This window comes from Cygnus atratus, chromosome 16, assembly GCF_013377495.2.
Source record: "Cygnus atratus isolate AKBS03 ecotype Queensland, Australia chromosome 16, CAtr_DNAZoo_HiC_assembly, whole genome shotgun sequence".
Classification (NCBI taxonomy): Eukaryota; Metazoa; Chordata; class Aves; order Anseriformes; family Anatidae; genus Cygnus; species Cygnus atratus.
In genome coordinates this window covers 7,165,917-7,189,270 of record NC_066377.1, presented here as the reverse complement: position 1 = coordinate 7,189,270, position 23,354 = coordinate 7,165,917, and the positions used below count along the sequence as shown (strand labels likewise).

Here is a 23,354-nt window from a genome sequence, read left to right as displayed (position 1 = left end):
CGATTTGGATTAAATGCAGAAGCCAAATCAGCATGAGTAACTCTTTCCACCTGGGATAAACCATCTGCATTACCCAAGCAGGCAGTTTCCGTGGCTTCAGTTTCAGTGCAGCATCCAGGGTGACAAGTTCATTTTTCTCAAACCACAGGTCCACACACTACTTCTGCTCTTTTAAACATCAAGAAGAAGGCAGTTCACAAAGCTGTTGCCAAGTGAAACAAAGCAAACCTTTCCCATGAGTGCAAACCAAAGGTAAAAAAAAAATATATATATATCTGTAAAGTTTTTTTTGTTGTTGTTGTTTTAAAAAAAACTTTTACCAGGTATGCTACATTAGCCTTTGGACTTCTCTTCCCCCACCCCCAGGTTAGGTGTTCCCAGGATTAAAAATAAAAGTTGAAATCATTGTTCAGTATATTAAAGATAGCTAAAACCATGCCTGAGGATTGTAAATCAAAGACAGATTCCTGTTCCCCTCACCTAATCCTTCTCAGAAATGGGAGAGAAAAATCTGATGGTGGATGGGCAGTAAGGACCAAACCAGAACCATATTTTCTTACTTTGTTGGATAAATGCCAAAAACTTTTGATTGAGCAGCTTGGTGCTTTGCAAGACCCTCAGTCAAATGCTTCCTCACCCATCTTCCAACAAAGTTCCAACAGCCTTAAATTGCTGAGTGCCATCAAATTAATCCAGCCTGGCAAACCCAGCCCTGTAGGATGCTAAGTACAGGTGAAAAACCCAACCATTCCCTCATTTTAGGAGCAAATGCTTATCAATCATTCAAAACTCTGAATGACAAAATATATTTTGATCTCATAGTCAAGCGAAAATAACCCCAATAGATCTGATCTTCTCAGAAGGGTAATAACGGGACAGCCGCAAATGAGGTACAGTTTGGAAATAGTTACTGTTGGTAGGATTGTAACACGATAAAACCTCGCGCACATGCACAATCCAACAGGCACTGAAGGAGTGGTACATGAGCAGACCCGCTCCTGTGCAGGGCCTGAGAGCATCCCGGGGGGATGGATGTGATGGAGAGGTGCCAGGGCCTCGCCTGCCCTGGTCAAACCTGGCTGTAGCTGTGGATTACAGCCCTAAATCTTTGGAAAGCTGGAGCAATAAAATATATCAATTCGCGGTTCGATGTATGTGTCTGACACTGGCCATCAGCGGTGACACACAAAATCAACCAGTTTGTTACTTAGACTTCCCCCACACCCTGTAAGCAAGAGAACTTTGAAGTAATTTGCTCACGGGCAATATTATCTTTAAAGTCTGCTCTGAACTCAACTCATTCATGTTCTGTTCCTATGTGAACACTTTAAATACAGCATATAGGTCTCACTCTTCCCTCCCCAAAATGACAAACAGTAATGATGGCTTGTGAAATCCAATTTTGCATTTTACTTCAAAGCGTTTTATTTCATAAGCTCCTGAAGCTTTTTGTATTGATCCCAGTTAAGGTCATCTCTCTGCCAGTTTCTACTAGCCTTTTCTTCACTGCTGACTGTGGCAGGTCTGCCACTGAAGAAAATATGAAACCTGACACATGGAAACATCCAGAGAACTTCTGAAGAAGTGTATATGTCTATGTTCTGTGGAGAAAGACATAAATCCAGGTTTATATAGTGATACATTTTAGGTATGTAGAGACAGCTAAAATGTACCCAATATAGACAGGACCAAAATGAATGTACATTCTATTATATATTTCTCACAAAACAAGCTTATATACATTTTACAGATGATACAGTTTAGACACGTGAAAATATAAATAGATATAAACCAAAAAAAAAAAAAATTGAATTCAAGCAAGCAAAATTTAAAGTCTTCTTAGACATGTATGTCCCCAGAATATCTGCCAGGATATAGAAAAATATAAATCTTTGTATAAATTATTACCAGTGCTACTGAAGGACCATACCAAATTGTTCTGACTTCCCAACAAATCAGAATAAAATGCCTTTTGAACTAGATGGCAATCCATTGAATTGGAATTATAAATTAGGGATACAACTGCCATGTCTGGCAGAGATTCAAACCCTGTAAAGTCACCTTCCGAAACTGGGCACAAGCTCTGATTTCTAAGTGAAAGGTGCAACGATTTGGGCTGCTTCTTTTGGTTTTTCTCATGTGTCACAAGAGCTCCAGAGGGAAACTGGAAAGGCAGTAAGACTTCCAGCACACCAATTTGCTGATGTCCTAAATGAGCTCGTCGTAAAACAGCCCCACATGGGTCAGCAAGGCAAGGCTCCGGCACTGCCAGGAGAGAGGGCTGGGTGGCAAAGATCAAATCAAACCTGATCCCTTCCAACACAAGGAGCTGAGCTCTGGGGTGCTGGTTCACATCTCATCCCTGTGACTGCACAAACACACCGTTGCCTGTTAGAGCTCTCTTTTTTTTTTTTCTTTCCATTGGGAAGACAGGAAATGAGAAAGACAAGCAGCAAAAGTCATGCACACAAAAGAGCCTATTTCAGCCCCCTCCTACGCTGGCTCCTCAGCTTTTTAGTAACCCTACAGCCAAGCTGGTTTTAAAATGCCTTCTGTTACTTCAGTTTCCTAACAAATACTCTTGAACCGGTGTGAATGGGACCAAAACACCACCATTCAGACCAATGATGTGTCTTTCAGTTTGTCTAGACATGATGCGTATTGCAGCTATGTGCAACTGCTGGGTGCAAATCACATTAGTGGGAATATTTGTGAACTAGGGACTTTCTCAAATGCTAGCAGTAGCTGAAATTATGCTGGGGTTTGATAACTGGGGGCCTGAAAGCAGGAAGTTCATCTTAAACCTGAAAGATGAGACTCAGTGTAATTACTATGTTGTGGCTGAAAAGCCTGTAGAGAAGAGATATTGGTTGGATCATAAGAGGAGAGCCAGGTAATTAGAGAACAAAGTGCAGCAGGTGGGAGAAAGTGTTATGGTCTTTGTAAACCAGTGATGGGAAGCTCGCATGTGGGAGAGCACTCGACAAGGGCAAGGAAGAAGTTTACACTCTGCATGAAAATACATTATTACCAAATGATATGATGAGATTAGGTGCTCGCTTTTTATCGGGGAGCTCTTTGAGTTCTGGCCCTAGTATTTGTAACATCTTCTTAATGCCTTGTTTTAAACTCAGCCTCTGTGGGATACAGCAAATGTAAATAAAATTACCTCAGAAATGAAAGAGTCTCTATTTGTGTAATATTTGTAGCTGTTTGAAATACTTTTTATGTCTGTGTTTATTTGATTCTAACTTGACATGGCAATTACCAAGAGTAGCATTTAAATGACTAAAGCATTTGCAAAAGAGACTGCATGAATCTCCATTTCTTTTTTAACAGCATAAGCTTCACAAGTGTTGGAACATCTAAACTGGAACTTCTGTCCTAAAAAGTGCAATTATTTCCTGCTAATTTGTAAAAGAGGTTTTCTAAGGAAAAGTCCTTTGCAAAAGGTTCTCAAATAACAAAGTCACTGATCTCTGTTGGATTATTCTGTTTGCTGCAGTCTGTTACACTAAATACATACTCCCAGACAGGTTATACAGCTCTAGGGGCTCCCCTATTTAAATATTCTCTGCCTGCAGTTGATATTTCTCTGCTTTTAAAGTGTTGTAATGCTGCATTCTTTCAAGATCACTCAGAGTTGAATCATACTTACACTGTATCACTTTAATAACAACAACAAAAAGCCTAATTACAAAATAAGCTTTTTTTTTTTCCCCATTTTATCTGAGAATAACAACAGAAACGGAAGGATAAGTTCAGTATATTAAGATAATGTTATGCCATTTTTTGAAATGCAACCTAACCCTCTGTATCATATTTCACAAAGGAAAATAATCCATTGTCTTCCCAAAGACAATGGCTCTGACTGTACCTTCTTGTACAGCAGAAGGAACAGCAATCCCAAAATTATTCTAAATGTTCCACGTGCCTATCGATTCCTTCAAGTTACAAGAGCTAAACAAAGACAGAGAATCACACTCTGACCCTTCTAAAAACATCAAAGAGTCAAAATATCAGTCCTGAATCTTCCCTACAATCCAACCCGTGGCGATTATATTACAGTGCAGATGATTATTCATAATCTGCACTGAAACTACAAATTATTTATCGATTTTTCTCTAATATTATCAACTTCTAAAGAATAATTACTGGTGTAATAGTTAGCCAAGTTGTTATGAGAATTGTAAGCCCTTTTGGTTAATGCATGGCATATGTCTGAGGCATTCAGCTAATTCACATATCTGTCTGCACTATTAATAGAGAAGGTTACATGCCAATTATCCAGGGTTCAATCAGCCTGTTAGGATACAATAGCTGCAGTGTTCACACACTTGATGTGCCACATTCCTCACAGACATTATAAGCAGCTGGTCCAGATAAGACCACTGGGGCTTTAATATTTAGGAATCACTCCTTAGTCCAACCTGGATTGCAATTTTTTTATTGTTACATTAACTGAGGTTCCTTTGTTATCTCTAATCTCCTTTTCTTATTTTTAGATTCAGCAGTATTGAAGTCAACAGACATTTCCCTCCTGTTAGGAGGGAAAACAGACCATTGTAAATGACTGTAGCGAACCCGTAGACACAATAGATTCTGGAGTTCTCCAAATTCCCCCAAACTAACAGCATTCTTCTGTCGTGAGGAAGCATGTTAATACATCCCGTATCACCCGAATCTGCAAAAGGAGCATATTGGAAAGGCTGTTCCATACTAAACGCTTTATCTCATTTAATTATTTTGCCTGCTTTACTTAAAATCACAAAATAAAAGTAAAAAACAAAACAAAACAAAACATTAAATTAAGATGTTGCAATTTCTACAGCATTGCGTATTGTAGAATTTTGGGGATAGTAACTTTGGAAGAGGTATTCTCCATTTATTTAATTTAGCTAAAGGTAAGGAACAGAATGCAAACAGCCAATTTAGAGTGTCACGTTAGTGAAGCCACTGTGAGCTCGATTGGGGATTTCACCACATGAAAACCAGACATTCATCTGTTCCCATGGAGATATTCCTTCTCCCAGTCAATCAGGGAGCTGTTCAGGTCAAACAATAGGCAGTGGTTCCTTTTCTCATCTTACAAATAGATACCCCCTCCCTCCTCCTCCTATTTACGGGTATTCTTGGTAACATTTAAACACCTACGAAGCAAGAAATTATATTTTCAAATGATTAGAAAAAAATGTTTGCTGAGATTTTTCAATCTTACAAAAAATTTATAGAGGTCCGAATTAAATAAACGTGTAGACTATGTTGGACGTTTGCACCCTAAACTTACATGTACCCTGAACTTTTTTTCAAAAATATTTGTATGAAGATAAAATTAAGCTTGTCTTCACAGGACTTGAACATAACTAGTTGCCAGGCCATTCCAAAAATGTGTGAAAGAGTCAGAGATAATTACATGTAACTTTTCAATTGTTAAAACACAACAAAAAGAAAGACAGCATAGAATAATTCTGGGAAAAAGACAAAATGTGATCACTTACAGAGCCAGTATCTATTTCCTAAAAGTGAAAAGGAAGGAAGGAAAGAAAGAAGGAAGGACAGAACGCAGTTGTACAACACAGAACAGAAAATGGAAACGATGATTTTAACAATGCTGCTCCTGTTGAGGTATTTAGGGCAGGCCAAGGGACACCAATCAAAGCAGATGAGCTGGATGCTTCCATACCAGCTTGGTCAATATAATAGTATGTTTTATCCTTACTTCTGTGCCTTTTTTTTTTCCTCCCTCACTCTGTATAACTGTATAAATACACATATAATTTATATAAAATATTTAAATGCACAATTTTATATCTTATTATGTAGGAAACAACGGGATCCTACAGTATTTCTACAGTTGTAGAAATACTACCCTGTATTCCTACTCTTTAAAAGATGTTACCTTAGAGATTATCAGGTATTAAATTTTCCTCTCTCAAAATACATCTGTGTTATTGAGCTTTGCAAATGTCCTAACAGTGGAGCATGCACAGTAACTCCACTTGAGGAAGAGCACTCCTGAAACCAAATTCTTTAATACCCTCCTTCCCCTTGCTGATAACTTCAGAACATGTAGACCATTTTCAGCAGAGCTGCTGAAATTTCTTAATTAATGTCTTGATTAATTCATCACAGTGATGATTAATCCCTTGTTTTATTTTTATGCAAATGACTTGGCAGAGGAGAGAGCACCCAAACCAAGGCAAGGGCAGGTAAAATTTCATTGTTATTTAACCAGCAGATACCTAAGCAGCACATAACCTCCACACAACCCGAACATGGTGTTTTCTGCCCAGCCAGCTGGCAAAATAAAGACAGATATGGAGAGAGAAGGTGCATTGCAATTGGGTGCAGAGCTTATTTCACAGAGCGGGAATCAGAATAAACTCGTGATGTTGGCAAGACAGAAGGATATGAGGATATTATTGTTATCCGCAGGTTCATGCTGTGCTTGGGACTACATTATAACACGAATGCACAGGAAACTTAGGTTCATTAGCTCTCAGAAAAGACAAAGAGTTTGCTCAGAAGCCTGAAAAGCAGTTGCAGAGCTTTGCATGTCCATGTGTAAAAGTTAAGTGCCAGATACAGCCACCCTGCTACCTGCCTCAGCGGCCGTGCCTGTGTCACGGCAGCACCAGCACTCCATCACTTGCTAAATATGAAGGTACACGGGAACTGCCCAGCCCAAGGGAAACCAGCAGCGGCTGCACAGATCCCGCACTGCTGTCCTCAGAGGCGCTCCTCAAACACCATCCCCGCTGTGAGGCAGCAGCATCTGCTCAGCTGGGCCGCGGCCACAGCTCCTCAACCTCTCGCTGTCCTGTTGGGCTGCCCCTTGTCTTGGGCACTAATTGTCTCCTGCTCTTAGAGGATAAACTCTTTAGGAAGAGTGAGTACACAATGGCTGCTTTATGAGGGATTCATAGAGGGCCTCTCGGCATTACTGTATTACAGATGCTAAATGAAGGTAAGCGGGGTGCGTGGAGACATCAGCTATCCCTTACAATGTATGCCAGCGTCCTCCCATGCAGCCGTGTAGGGTTTCAAAGGACATTAACCAAACTAGACACGTGTTTAAAGCAAATCCCAAAGTGCTCTTTTCCAACACGCTCTCTTAAGAAAATGCTCGGAAATAAATCTCACAGTGTAAGGAGAAGATTTTTGTTCAAATGAAATCATGAAGAGATCTTGAAAAAAGATCTCGTGAAAAAGGATTCACTCTCAGCTCACCGAATAAGAATAGAACAGGAAACTGCGAGTGACACTGGTAGGTTGGATTGTGCGATTAAGTAACTACCCTCCTCTTTAATGAAGTCACTCAAGTACAACCAAACAGCAAAGCAGTAAAGTCAATAGAGTTAAACTCTTAACTTTAAACAAGCCCGGCCAGTTATACAGCTTCTCAGAAAACTGCATTTAGGTCTCTGCACGGAGAGATTTCAGTTCTCTGAACGACTGGGCTAGGACAAAGAAACGTGCTCGATGAAACTGGTCATGGACCAACTGTGTAAATAAACTGGGAGGGGGATAAATTATAAAATCAAAGATAGTTAATAAACAAAATTCAATTTCACACTACAAATGTAACTTGGTATTAACTACCCTTTGTGCCATTTAGCAAGAGCACAGTGACTACCTCTTCTTGTCAGTGATTTCTCACCTATTGAAAGAAACATTTGCAAGTGACTTACCCTTTGAAACACACAATCCTTCTGAAAAGGGACTGATGGGCTGGCACCTGTCGTTAAAACTCTTTTATCTATTGAATAAAGCTTGACTGAATTAACCGTTTTAAAGAGCTCTCTGTTTTCACATACTGTAGTTAACCCATTAAAGGAACAATTTTATCACTCATGACTCTCTCTACATTTTTATTTTTTTTTTAAATCTTTCCTCCCCGTTTGGAAGAAACAGTCCTGCGCGAAAACAAACTACTTCCCATAAATGCTTAGCAATGCTGAGGTCTCTGTTACATCCTACATCAGCTTATTCACACTGAATAGTGAGTAATTTTGGGTCACATATTCCTCTTGTGTCTTGATGTAAAGCTAAGAAATTAGATCATGACCTTTCATAACAGAAGTGTGGTAAACAGACACTGTGTCTGGCTTCACTGTCTGCAACTCTAGGGATATAAGTGAAAACTCAGATAAATATGTGTATGTAAATGTACATGTATAATAGAGAAGATTCTTTTAGATGATATTTTATACTAAGGTTAAACATCATTATCAACATAGACAATGTATCATGAGTCTTATTCCCTTTTACTTTCATGAAATATTTCAAGTACTGTGTAGGTTTACAGACAGCAGAAACTGTTTAACTGGCTACAGCAAAGCAGGAGGATCTGACAACCATGAAAAGGAAGTTGCATGTCATATTAAAAATGAGCTTGAAATGCCTGTAGTATTAATAGACAACAGAAAAAGGGAAAGTAGCAAAAAAATATTACCTGAAAAAAAAAGTACTCAAAGTAAAAGCAAAACTTTGAAAGAGCTAGATCTTCTATTTAGGGCTATAGCTAATAAAAAGAAAAGGAAATCAGTGGACTAATTGATCCTAGAAGCAACCTGAACCCTTGTTAGGGATTTTATGATTACAAAAGAGACTGGAGGGAACTCAGGCACAAATAATCAGTACCAAGAAACAGGTCTGAGCTGGAAATCTGAAGAGAAACCCTGATTTCACTTAAATAAATAGGAACATACCTATTTCTTTCACTAGGACTAAGATCTCAGCCTAGGTGGTTGACTCATTTCTGTACTTCCTGAAGATTTACTACCCCGGCATAGGAAAAACTAAAATGACTGTTTGACCCAAGCTGAACTGGTGGAAGTCGTAACATTCAACAGAAAAGCATCTATTTAATGGAAGGAAACAGGCACCATCATCAGAGAGAGCAAGCTGGGTTTTGCCAGGTGCAGTATCTTAAGCCATTGATGATGCCCTGACCTAAAACTACAACTGCATAGGAAGTGTGGGTTCCCAGCCTTTCCTGTGCTCAGGGCATCCATACCCCAAAATAAATGAGCAAGAGTGAAATCAGCTGCCAGTAGAAGACATCTGTCCTTTTTACATAATATTTGCATTTTTATACTGCCCTGCTGCAGCAGATTAGTTGCAGGAGTGTGGGATGCATGCATTACTTGAATGATGAAGTGGGGGGCTAAACTGCAGAGGCCCCAACCCACACACCACCAGTGATTCATATGAATTAATTCTTGTATGCAGGTTTTCTGATTTTTACTATTCCACTGTCTGGGAAATTCTGGGGAAAGCCTAATCCTTTGGCATCAGAAGAAGCCAAAAAAAAGATGCATCAGAAGATTTTGGAAGAAATCTTTGGAGGAAATTCTTTACTAACAGGGTGGTGAGGAACTGGTACAGGCTGTCCAGAGAAGTTGTGGATTCTCCATCCCTGGAGGTGTTCAAGGCCATTCTGAATGGGGCTTTGGGCAGCCTGGGCTGGTGGGAGGTGTCCCTGCAATGGCAGGGGGTAGGAATTAAATGAGCTTTAAGGTCCCTTCCAACCCAAACCATTCTATGATTCTATACAACCAATGCCAGGTAGTTCTTAGGAAATCCAGCAGTGAATTGGGACCTCATGAGAGTCTTAACACAGACTGAAGAGTCCTGTCCTAGAGGGACCACAGTTCAGAGAATACAGGGCTCTAAATATTAAACAACTTACTGTGGTGTGATTTCTTCAGGAGACAGTGAAGAAAATAGCACCTACAGGACAAATCGTATGGTATGTGTGCTTTCCAGTGACATGAGACTTTACAGATCACAGTTTCTTCAGCATGGAGTTTTCACTGACCAAGCTGAGATGTTGAGGAGTCTCAGGCTGAGTAACATAAATATGCCCTGAAATGAGCAAATGGGGCTGACAGACACCTTATTCACACGCTGACGTGCTGTTTGTGCAACCTCTAACTTTAGAAATGATTCAAACAATAATATAAAGTGTAGAGGCATAGTGAAGAAGTATGGTGGGGACTACAGCCCATGGACAAACAACAGGCCTGATGGGTGCTCTTGGTTTAGAAGAATATGTAAACAAAATGGCCATAAAACAGCCATAGAGCTTACACGTCCTACATGTTTATCTAAGCATAACTGCTCTGTGGAACAACCAAAACACAGTGTATGCAGGAAATAAAGCTGTCTAACAGGATGTTATCAGAAGAAAATAAAATAACTCAGTTTCTCAGCTATGCTTATTGCCAGTTACTATTAATTTTCCTGAGTATACACAACTGAGTTCTTTAACATGGCACTTAAGCAGAATGCTGTGACACACTCATTGATTTGCTTTCAGGCAAAAAGGTAGTAGGTCTATTAGATGATTAATTAGTACATTTAATTATAAAGCAAGCTGATTGCAGTAAGAGCATGCTCACCCAAAAATATAACGAATACTAACAAATGATATCCACCAACTCTTTAAACTGAGATAATAGCCTAAAGAGACTGAGGATATTACACAGCAACAAAACAAAACAAACAGCACCCAAAGAGCTCCTCATTTCCTCTGAGGCCTTGGCCTGCTGTTTGGAAATGTGGAAAAACATATTTCTAAGATGAATGACTTTTGTTACTGCAGCAGGAGGACACGGTTATATGAGCACCACGAACACGAGAAGAGAAAGAGGCAGTGCTGACATGCTGATTTTCATCACATGCATGAAAGTGATTCTTGTAAACACACTTGCATGAAGAAATTAATACCACCTCAGATATGTCACTGGTTGGAGTCTCATATCTGAAGCCTGAAAGTTACACCGAGGGACTTTTTATTCTAATTATTTTCTCACCTCATAATTGCAGTTTTTGTTGGAAAAAAAAAAAAAAAAAAGATTGCTCTTCTGAATTTTCTTAAGCTGACTCGCCACCCATCAGTGATCATTTGGAAGGATGTTTTCTATTCAGCTGTTTTGTGGAGTGTTTATTTTGTTGTTGTTTGTTTGTTTGTTTGCTTTCTAATTTGCACACCTGAAACTCCGTCAGTCAATAAGCTGACACACCAGCCCTGACTCAGCCCTCAAGCACGTCAGTGTGTCTTGGGTGTGACTCCACTGAAGTCAATCCAGTATAAAATTAAACCAAAAGTGTGTGAAGGGGACTGTGAGTGCCTGATGCAGCCAGCCAGGGTGACACAATGGGTGACCCCCAGCCCACTCAGGAGGTGCTCTCCATGGCTTTGGGTGGGGACAGGGGGGTGCACAGCCCCTAAGCCAAGCAGAAGTGTCCCCAACCTCCACGAGACACAGAGCACTGTGAGGAGCCGAGCTTTCAAACCCAGAGCTTGTCACCACTATACACCTAAGAGAAACTAACAGAGAGCAACAAAGCCTGCTAAGCTAAGAAAACAAAACAAAACAAAAAACAACAACAACAAAAAATCTGTAAAAGGTCAGGGACAGAGAAAACCCAAATTTGCCAAGTCCTGCTCGCCTGGTGGCAGACACCCTCAGTTTTTGGTTTCATCTTTAGGCAGCTGTAAAAAACAAGACCCCTCCCTCCTCCTGCCTCTCGATGAAGGCGTTTTCTGTGCATTTCGCTGGGACATTCAGGATATTCCTCATTCCCCGCGCTGCAGCAGGATGCCCTGGAGAAGCGGGATCCAATTAAGGTGGGGCCCAGCCTTACCCAGAACATTGGCTTCATGGGAGAGGCAATGACACTATCAGAGCTCTTGCAAAATAATTAAGGAAACTGTTGTTAATATGAGAGGCCACTCCTGGCTGTCAGGGGATAAAAAAAAAAAAAGGAAAAAAAAAAAACTTTCATTTAACAGCACAAGAAATAGGAAGGTTATTTTAGTTTAGGCATGCCAGTGTAAAACATGCCAGTGTAAAACTGTAACCATTTAAACTTAGACTTGCTTTGAAGGATGTAGAAACAAAATAGGATCACATCTTTTCATAAAATTGTTGCCTGAATTGTTCCTGTTTTCTGGTCTGCTGTTGCTCAGGCCCCTGAAAATTTGACACCAGAAACAACTCTCGAGAATACAGCTTTCTACTTATAGAAAGGCTATATATGTTCCCCACAGAGAGCTGAACCTAAAGCTGAGAGCATGCTCTATATTGCTATTAGATTGTCATCAGTGCTTGCACTGGGAACTGGAATAGGAAGAGTATGCCAATTTTTTTTTTTATTTTATTTTTATTTAATAAAACCCAGTGAACCATGTGCTTAAAGTTAAGCACATGTTTAAAGTGCTTAAGGAAATAGAAATGGCTTAACGTATGTCTTTGGAGGGACAGAGTTGATAAGACAGATTACAGTTTTACCACAGAACTGACACAAAAATGGATTCAAAACCTCTTTTGAACTAAAACCAGCTATAATAAAATCTTTGTCTACACCAAAGACTTCTGGCTTAGTAACCAGCAGACTGGATTTTTATTACATAAATTTCCCCCAGAAATGTTAACTGTGCCCTCATACCATTTTCGTTAGCTCTTCTGAAAACAAATCATAAAGTCTTATTTATATGGTTCTGACATTCTCGGTACAGCCCAAGCAGTGAATTTGAACCACTCCAGTTATATTAATGTAACTTCATTGATGACTATTCATTTTGGAAAACAGACAGCCAAGCAAGTACAGTTGTGTAAGAGTAATTCAGTAAACGAGACAAATTGTCCATGTAGGCAAGCCCACATGACTTTTAGTCCTGGCATATCTCCTAGGGCTGGCCAACAGGGTTTCTGGGGGAAAGCACTTAGCTTTTCCTTTTGTCTTTTTACAGTGTCTAGCTCCAAACCTCCTGATCATGACTGCACAGATTAATTAATATAAATGCATCTATTATTAATTGGGAAGTTACAGCTAGTTCTAGCACAGTCATTGACTCCACTGCAGCCAACCAGCAGCCCTACAGAGCCAGTGCAATCCCAAGGGACAACACTGAATGTGTCCATGTGGAATTACTCAAAATGGGGGATCAATGGAGCACCCTAAAGGGCAGTATAAGAGGACCCATCTGTTTAGGGCCAAGCTGCCTTCTCCCCTAGCTGTCCTCCCAAAGGATTAACAGAGCAAGAACCATAAAGCATGTGGTGGTGGTGCCTGGTGCGATGCCTGAGCTCAGCAGGGCGTTTGGGGTCTTCAAAAGACAGCAGGCACACACATAACTGCACCTACAGCTATTCCCTAACCTCGATCTGCCACACTCACCCCACGTAAGTAAAGAGCACGACTAAAGCAGTTGAGGAGTGACCATACATGCTGTTACACGGCCAGAGGACAGCAAGTAGCCATCCGGCAAGGAGGAGCAGCAATGTCCCACCAGCTCAGCCACAGCCAGCACAGCACATTTGTCCACAACTGGAATTGCTTTCCTTTTCTGTCACCCCCCTCTCTTCCCTACCAGCACCAGAAAAAAAAAAAAAAAGAGTCAGTATTAAAATTAGGGGTTGTTAGGCAACTTAGCTAAATTTATATCCATTCTCAGCACTCTGCTGCTTCCTTCAGGGAACAGCTTTCCTATCGGAGGGTTGTTGTTTTACATCTATCATTTCTCTTCCAGCCTGTACAATGGTAAACACCTGTTCATTTAGCAGCTGATGGAAGACATAATAGCTGTGTAACTGTAAATAGTCAGCAGCTGTAAACGTTGATGCAAATCATACCTAAATGATTGAAAGAGCTGACAGAGCCTATTATGCATCCTGCAAGCAATGCCGCTCTGCTCTCATGGCATTTCATTTTTCCTGAGCAGTGACAAGCCTGGTTTTGCTCAAGTTAGGGGATAAAAGTACATTCTTTATTAGATCTAAGAATCTGTAACACCTTACTCCTGTGGTTAAAGTTTTAAAGTGATCTTTTGATAAGAATTACTGCGCTCTGGCTCCTGTCCCAGCTCTGCTGAGGGCAGAGGCAGAAAGATATATTTGAAGCTGCAATGCTAGAAAATTAGTTGCGGGTGGAGGAGAATGGTGAAACTGCCTGCTCTAACCAAAAACGACACTAGTTTCGAAAATACCTATGGTAACACCATTTAGCAAAACCATTTTTTTTTCAAACAGATCAATGCAGACAAACTACTTCTCCTGGGAGTTTTTGGCTCAGTGATACTTACTATTCCAGCACGGAAAACAGCTTTTACTGAACATCCCCCCCTCGCCCCCCCTTGCACGCTGCTTTTCCCAGCTAGTAGGAAGTAGTATGGTTTAACACATAAATCACTGGAGTGGAGTTGAGGAAGCTTGAGCTCTATAACTATGACAGTGCTATAACTTGAGCTGGGTCCTGCTTCTCAGGAAAGGACCCTCAGAGGGTGTGTGATGGGGACAGGGACAGCACTCATTCCCTGATTTTTCTGGTACAGCATCTGTCAGCTTCCTTTTTGAAGCAAATAAACCAAACGAACATAAATATAAAATCAACAAAAGCACATTTTTTTTGCCTGTAAAACTGCTTCACTGCTGGAGGATTTTTCTTTTGAGGGTGTATTACCTTCAAACCTTGCTTCACCTCAGCCACGGTTTACAAAGCCTTTGCAAACCCCTCTTTCTGCAAACAAAAGCACATGCATGCAGCCATGCTTGCACTAGCACACTGCTGCAGTTCCTTCATCCAGCAAAGCTGTCCAGGGACTGCTCTGCCACTGGGAACAGTGGTACCAACTTCCTCTCATCTCCCTTTCTTGTGAGTGCACAGTTGCCGGAGCAGGGACCTGATCTGGCTGAGAATGAATGCAGACACATGGAGGATTTATGCCAGATTAAAGCCACCATATAGCCACAGCCCGAAGGCGTATGTTTACATCAGAAATGCCACCAAAAAATGTCATAACCTGTTCCAGCATGACTTTACTGATAAATGACTTTTTCTTCTGAAGACCTGACCAGTATCTTGTGAGTATCTTATAGAAATGGGTTAAATTAATCTAAATTCAGAGGTACAGGCTGAATATATTTCAGCATTGTTCATTGCCCAGATTAAATATTTATGAGCAGGGATTTTATTATTGCATTATCTGTTTTTAAAAAGCCTAATTTAAAGACAGAAAGAAAGAAACCTATAAAATAAGTAATTGCACTTTTAAACACACTCCTTTAGTAATGACTGTTCAAATCTTTAGAATTTTGCCTTTTGTCCAATGATACAATGCTATCTGTGACAACACAAAAACCTGTAAAACATAATTGCTTCCAAAACATTGCTTGTAAATATTTTTACACTAAATATTGTTTCAGGGTAGTGGTTATTTAATTTCATGTCATAATGTTGTGTTATAAATAAGTGCTTTCTCTAACATTTTTTACGCTGCATGTCTTCTTTCTTTCTGGCTCCCCTTCCTCCTACTCCAGTAGTGTCAAATTGCATTGAAGTCAATTAAGAACTGCTCATTTATTATACACACCTTGTTAAAGCAAGAAGGATAATTGAATGCCAAGACTCCTTTTCGTTTATGTCCATGATTTAAAGTAACACGATAGGTAATAAGGATTTTTGAGATTAGGTGGCTTGTAAATAGATGTATAGGATTTTTTTTTTTAAAGGTCCCATTGTAAGAAGGCCCATTTCTTTGATTTTAACTATTGAAGTGTGCATTAACCTGTGGGGCTGATGTTGCAGGGACAGGGGGATTAAGCCCTTTTTTGAATTTCTGTAAGTGAAAGGTTTTACTGGAGGAGGAGAACGAGGAGGGTGGCAAAGGCAAAAAGACAGCTGGGGAATGAATGATGAGCAGAGTTCTTTGTGCCACCATTTGGTTTTAACACTAGGATTGCTGTGAAATGGTGGCTGTTGCTAATGCAGTGACAGCACAAAAATATCCCAGCTGTGATCCCTTCTGGTTAAGCAAGGTGATGTAAAAAAAAAAAAAAAAAACCTCTAAAACATCTGACAACTCTTACTTTTGACAATTATAAATACAGAATGAAAAATAAACTTCTGTCTCTTATTATGCATGTAAGGTTCTGACCATTCATCAAACCTGTACTTTGTCATCATTATCAAAAGGACCAAGAATGAACTATTAAAAAGTACACTCTGTTTCAACATGAAAACCTGGATTCCATCTGACATCTTTAATAACATCTTTAAGTTATTAAATAACATTTAAGAAATTCTGGAGAGGTACCTTGGACCCAGACAGATAGCCAGATTTGTGGAAAGAGGTTTAGTCTTTCTGAAAGGCCAGAGTAGCCTTATCCACTATAACAGAGAAAGCTGGGGTTGGGCAATGATGGTTTGTTGATGTGTACGCATGTGGAAATCTCCATTTTATGAAGATCTCCCATTTCATAAGCATCTCTAGCCAGAAAAGGAGGATTTTAAACACAAACTCTCGGCACTTCTCCCTACAGTGCCTGTTTTCCTATTGCTTTCTTTTAGACCACTTTTCTGTGTAAGCAAAAATCTGAATAGTCACTTTCTCCCCTGGACGAACGTACCTACAGATCAGATAATGTAAGGTTCAAACTAGTGAAATTTGCACCCATAAATTACAGTTCTGACAAGGAAGCCTTGCCCAAGCCACGCTGAAAAACATCTCCTTAAATGTTCCTTCCTTGTAAGCAAGAGCAGTCTAGTTCATTCAAGGTGACTCATTTAAATACATATTTAAGGCCAAATGTCATTCCACTATTATTTATTAGCCAAACACAAAGTCCTCAATTGGAATGGGAAAACCACAATCTTAAACTAGAGGAGTTTGCAATGAAGTCACTACAGATTTATTTTACTGTTTCTGAGAGATAAATTTACTCCAGAGGCTTTAAAATATTAATTCTCAGGTGTAATAAAAATAAAACCTCTTGAAGAACAGTTACTGGTTCCACATACCAGCTGTCTGATGAAGTTAAATATGTTGGATATTTTCTGAACCAATAAGAGACGCAATTAGGCTCGACTGTGGTTTAATGATTCTCCAAATGCCTTTTTTTTTTTTTTTTTTTTTTTTTGTTCCTTTGTCCTGAGGGTTCTTCCTATCACATCGGACCTAACCATGGGCAGATGATGAAGTGCACATGTTTGATTGGGAGGTTTGAATAAGAATTCATTCCTAACAGCCTTTTCCCCTCAAGGAAATTGTATGAAGTAAATAAATAAACAAGAAAACAATTAAGGAAGTGCCTCTGTCCTATTTTCTTGAAGAAAGAGGAGTTGCTTTTTAGCTTTTTTTTAAATTATTTTTTAATTATTTTTTATTGTTTTGCTTCTTTTCATGTGAACCTCTTTTCCGGACTGTCCCTGCTGGGTACTGGGACCATTCAGTGTATTAAAGGTTTCAAACGCTGATGTTTAAATGTTTTCAATGAATGTGTTAATTACAATGGACAAGCCTTTAGCACTCTGCTGAAACAGCAGCCTGAACATTGTGTATTTAGCAGATCCTATAAGACGATGACAGCTCACAAGAAGTTGATAAACGCCATTCCTCAGGAAGATAAATGTAAAGCAAACCTAAAACCTCTGGCAATTAACTCAGAAATCCAATTATTTCACAATAACATTTTAAATTTAAGAGAATGTGATTTTTAAAAAGAACAGTAAAACTTAGGCTTGGCATCTATTTATAAGAACTTAGAAAAACATGATAAAAATTCACAAGTCAAAACAAAAGAAGGTTAGGAGGTAGACATTAATATTCTCGGCTTGTATGAGTCCCGGCTCCCTGCTATAACAACTTCATGCACTTGTCCTAACAGCTGACTCCAAGCAAGTCCAGAATTGCAGAGCAAGTCCCTATCTTTTTCAAAGTAATAATATCTTTCAAAGATTTGAAGGAGCAGGTGGATTTCAGAGTGCATCTAGCCAGAGGGCTATAGCAGCATAACTGCCCAGGAGCACATTAACATGAATGTGGACTCGGGTTCATTGGGACGCCCTCCCCCAGGTGCCACGCAGCTGGCTGTAGGATTTGGGCAGCCATGAAGCTTCCAGCTGTCAGACCTCGCGCCAGACCCCACCAAGCTGTGCCAGCCAAAAGGCTGGTGTGTGCTGCTACTCACCTGGTCTCTGCCACACACTGGAGGTTATGTGCTGACGATGGCACTGGAGCCAATGGTGCTGATTTTAACCGAGGGGGAGCTGAGGAGAGAAGATAGCATCTGTCAAGGATAGCTCAAGAGCAGTTTGAGACAGTAATGCTTTTCTAACTTGTTGCTAGATCCATAAGATGTGACAATTATTAAATACCCCATCTATGTTACTCCCTCAGTTAATTCTGGTGCCAGGTTGTTTCAGTGTATTTGGGAAGATATTGGGCAAGAGATCTAGATCCCAGAGGAGGTACAGCTTTAGACAATTTAAGCTTACTATATGGACACAGCTAGGTCCTTATCCACAGTTTTCCATGCACTGTAACAAGGTCAGGGGACAATCACGGCAAGAGCATAAAGAGAGTGAATTTGTTTTACGGTATTATTGACATGGATAGGGTCACGCTTAAAGCAGATAAGAAAGTAGGTCCACCCAGCAGAGATCCCCGACAGACACAGGAACTGGGAGAGGCACAGCTGCGGGCTTTTGAAAGTACAGAACTTCACTCAATGACGCTGTGCTACCGCAGAAGCAGCAGAAGCAGCAGTTGCCCAAGGATGTGAATATTCTCTCTTTCCAGGTGTACGGTCACTAGGGAAGTCACGTCAGTATGGATTGTATTATTCTTGCACAGATCTGCACATAACCGTATCCCCGTGCTAGCCTCTGGTCCTCAGGAACAATCAGTGGAGTTGGGGCAATACCTGGAGGACCACTTATTTCTATATTTATATTTCTATAAACCATTTTGACAGTTTGTTGCAGGAGCATAATCCTGCTTAAAGATGTTTCAGGGTCATTATGCCCTTCTTACAAACAGATTCTTATATAATATGTATATATATATTAACAAAAAACCCTGAGAAGGCATATTTTACCAGAAGACTAAAATGTGCCTTAGTGGCTTTAACTTTCTGCGGAAACTTCAGACTTTGGTCATCAGAATGTTAGGTGCAATTCTCTGTTAACTTTAGAAAATGACACATGTGGGAGCCATGAAATGGAAGTTGCTGACATGTACACCACAAAAAAAAAAAAGAAAAGGAACTGTAACTCCTGCTGCTTTCTTTTTGAACATAACTGCATGTAAACACAGGTACACAGAAGCCCAGCACAGGCATCGGAATATTTTTGGTCAGTTGTGCTTTGTAATACTATTGGCACGCACAGATCTGACCTCTTCTTCCCCTCACCCCCCCCCCCCCCCCCGCGCAGTATTCATGCGCTGAAGTGCTCGCAGGTTTTTGCATACCTGAATTGCATAAGCTAAATATTTGCTGTGCACATACAATGTGTGTTGGTGTGGGATCAAGAAGTTAAGGGCCTCAGTGCAGAACTCTTATTTGTGAATCCTGGAGTTCAGTGAATGGACATGGAGAATTTTTGGCACTCATTGTAAAATAGTAATCCCTTGGATTGTATATTTTCATGAACACCTCCACCAGCAAAAAAAGCCCACTCCATAAACAGTCTTTGCTGCTTCTTGAGAACACTCTTCTCAGTTATAAGGATGTTAATTGTGTTTTGGGATAAGCAAGGAAACATTCTGTGCTGGGATATCAGAAACTGAAACTGTGAATAAATAAGACATAATAGAGACCCAGGATATCCATAAATGTGTCCAAGTCATAACAACACGTTACTCTGTTGTAGCTTTGATGAAATCAAAGAAAGTGTACCACTGCTAGGTCTGGCCCACTGGAAGGACCCATACTCAACCTGCTTTGAAAACCCTTCAGCTGGTACTCAGGCAGTGGGATGCTCCACTTGCAGATTAAATACTCAATTAAAATATGCCTTTTGTTGAGTCACCAAATTAGCAATGATATAAAACTGTGTTTGTGTGCTTAGATGAGTACAGAAACGCTCATACAACCACCACATGAGGCTCTCACGGTGATAATTTTATCCATTAAATTACACCTATTTATTGACTGAGCAGAACCATATTGACCGAGCAGAACCATATTGACCGAGCAGAACCACATCTAAGGCAGAAATTTCTCATTCCAGTTTCAAGAAAGAGCACGTGATGAGAATCACTTACTCCACATAGTTTAAAATTCTTTTATATTGATTGCTCCACTTGTTTGGCTCTAGTAGAGGTTTAAATAGGTGCAGTGCTCGTGGACTCGATTCATACAGAATTCAGGCACATTTTCATTGTGTGAAAGCATTCAGAGATTCAGCACCTTTTTCTTTTAAACCGTCATCTTAATGACTCACTTGGAGTACTTGCACGCAAACTCACACAAAAACCCCTCTAGCGATGACTTACAGTAAAAATGTTTAGGGTGTGTGTCAATGGGTAGTATTATAATTTGTTTGTTAAAAACTGTTTGGTGTCTGGGCAAGATTTCTGACTAAGAATCACTTCCTACTATCTAAAATATTTTGGGGTATTTTCACTGGGAAAATTTGAAAAGTGTTGTCATCTACTGCATCTGCCTACAGAAGGGAAATTTCACAATTCCCATTGATACGACTCATTGCTCAGCAGCATGCATGAAAGGTGGGAGTCCTTGTTTAGCCAAAGCTCTACTGAATTTCAGCATTTTTATTTTATGTCAGCTGCTTTGACCACAGGCAGCAGAGGCCAGTTCCTCAAAAGGTGATAGGCAGAGTTTGTTAATAAAGCAAATTTATCAAGGAAGATACCAACGTCTACATGTCTGAGGTAGAAACATTGAGGCGTGGATTCCATTATTTGCTTTTGAGATCACAAGATAATTCACTATCACAAAACAATATATGCACTACTTAACTCTGATTAAAAACCCAATGGAGTAGCCTATATTTCTAATTAATTTTTAGTTGGTATATTCCAATGCAGTTTTGCATTCTGAACAGCGCAGAATCTCCTGAATTCCATCTAAATGCTTAATCCCTCTCAGGCCACATGACTTTTTGTTACTTATCCACCCTATTTCTTGTTGCAATATAACACCCAAATCTCTTCAGATACAAGAACCTTATTTTCTGAATGCTGAATTCTTCACATCTCAACGCTTCACATTTATGAGACTTCTAGTAAAAATTAACATGTATTCCTTGATTTATATTACATCTACTTTAATTGTAATATTAGCAAGAATGGCAACAGACAAAGCAATACATACATCATGGCTGTAAACAGTGTATTACTTAGCATAAAAATGTGTTATTTGTTATTGTCTGAAAACTCCCATGCATTAAAATGTTTCTTAGCCAACTGTCCCTACAGAGAACACTTATAGAAAAAGTTTAGTCTCTAACTAAGAATGATATGTTACTTTTGTTTCTTGAAAGTACTGTATCTAATACGGTGGCTGTTTAGATCTTAGATCATGGAAACAAGAGAAAAGAAGATATTAACATATCAATGAAACACTCTCCTCAGGAGCCATGGAGTGGGAACAATATTTGCATCTACAGTTTGTTAACAGCACAGGCAAGGCTGCTAGTGAAAATTCTTAAATTAGGGTTTAATGTGATGGTCTCTGTTTTCAAAAGAGAAACAAAAAGCCACCACAAAACCCACGTGTTCAGAAGTGGCTTGTTCTGTGTAAATATCACAGTAAATCACCAGTGAAAACCTGAACCCCTCTTGGTTAAGTAAAGAATAGCAAATGAATCTATAACTGCCTTGCTGTAGTCCTCTTTGGCTCCTGACTAGGAAAATTATGCTGCTAAATAGAAATAGAATTGCTTAAGGTATATAATAAATTCACTGTGTTATTTTTCTGAAGAAATTCTGACTTTATATAGGTCCAGAAATCACCATACTGAAAAAGACCTCACTAGATAAGCATCTTCCTAATACCGGTCAAACTAATGTTTGGGATATTCCAGGCCCTTGTATTAGAAGATCCCACCCATAGCAGATTTGTTTTCTAACCTACATCTGTTAATAGTGTCTTATGCCTTGGAGCTTGAGAAGCTATAGTTTCTTTTCTTGCCCCATCTAAGGTACCTATGGCTATTACTGATACACATCTAACTCTTTTTGGCTTCAATAACATCTTGTGATAATGAGTTCCATGGAATATTTGTGCTGTGCTGCAAAAAGTATTTCCTTTAGCCATTTTAAACATGTCACTCATCTCTTAGCCACCTTTATTTATGAAGTACTTCTTGCTGAAATAAGACTGAACACAGTATTCCAGATGACATCACACCATTAACATTTTATATTTTATTTTCTATTGCACTCCTTATACGGTCTAATATTTTTAAAAAGAAATTGAAATCCTCACTGGATGCTGAATACAGATCCCATTAAACTGTCCTCAATAATACTCAGGTCTTTTTTCACACTTGTAGAGCTCACTAGAAAAAACAGATCTTTTCTGTAGGAAAATAAAAATTCCATATGCCAATGGAATTTTTAGCATATTCACTCTCACTAGTTATATTTAAAGAGGTTGTTACAATTAAAGCAAATATCAGGAGAGAATAGTTTTTCACAAAAGGTAACTGTTTTCTGGAGTTCCCCATCAACTTGCCTAGGTCTTCTAAAACATTTTTTTCTCCTTAAGACTGAAAATAGCAGAAGCCGAAGATACTCAGTATTTATGGAATTACATATTCAGGAAAACAAATATGGAATTAGGAGATTGTCCATTGCCAGTCATTTCTGAAAGCTCTTAACTTGGTGATTTTATGTAATGCCAAGAATTTAGCTAAAATTTCAACTTCCAACCTGTGAGTGTAGGACCCAGTTTTCAAGGTGATGAGCACCCTTAGGTTCTATAAAAGTTGCTGTGGACTACAGCTCTTCATAAAAATCAGACCCCATGATGTTTATTTAATTTATTTTTAAAAGATTTTCTTTGTTTTAGCCCACTAACAACTAATTAAGCTGCCTCCAGATTAAGTGGCTGAGCCAAGAATTACAGGATATGCCACATGCTTTCTCAAGGCAAATATTTACAGTTGTTTGTAGGGTTGATGTCTTTGACATCTATCTTCTACACATAGGCCATTAAAAATGCAACATCACAAAAATCACCACATGACATTATGTGAACGATTTGCTTTTTGAAAAGCAAGATGTATTCAACGCCAGCTTGCAAATTGTTTTACAGATGCTATTTCTATAATGCTGGCATGGCTCCTTTTAGCAAGGGGGGTTGGGAGAGAAACATAAAAGACTTAGATCAAAGATTCTTTTTTGGTAGGCAAAGGCTTCTGGCTTCTTTTTCCTAATAGAAAAAGTTTGTGATATCAGAGGAGACCGCACATCAAGCAAGGTTATGCAGCCCAGCTTTAGCATTCTCTTTATTCGTACTTTGTGCTTGCTGCTGCGCCCTTGTCACTGTGCTGGTATTTCATGGGGGTCTCTGTGGGATTTGGAGAACGCAGGC

The 23,354-nt window shown here is 39.5% G+C and overlaps 1 protein-coding gene across 1 annotated transcript in view; it reads right to left on the bottom strand.

Moving 5' to 3' along the window:
- The window catches only part of ZNF217 (zinc finger protein 217), a 122,373-nt gene that overhangs the window by 78,436 nt on the left and 20,583 nt on the right, over positions 1-23,354 (bottom strand). The window contains exon 2 of the mRNA XM_035548557.2: positions 17,979-18,057. The gene's annotated coding sequence lies outside the window, so the exon portion shown is untranslated. The remainder of the gene's footprint in view (positions 1-17,978; positions 18,058-23,354) is intronic.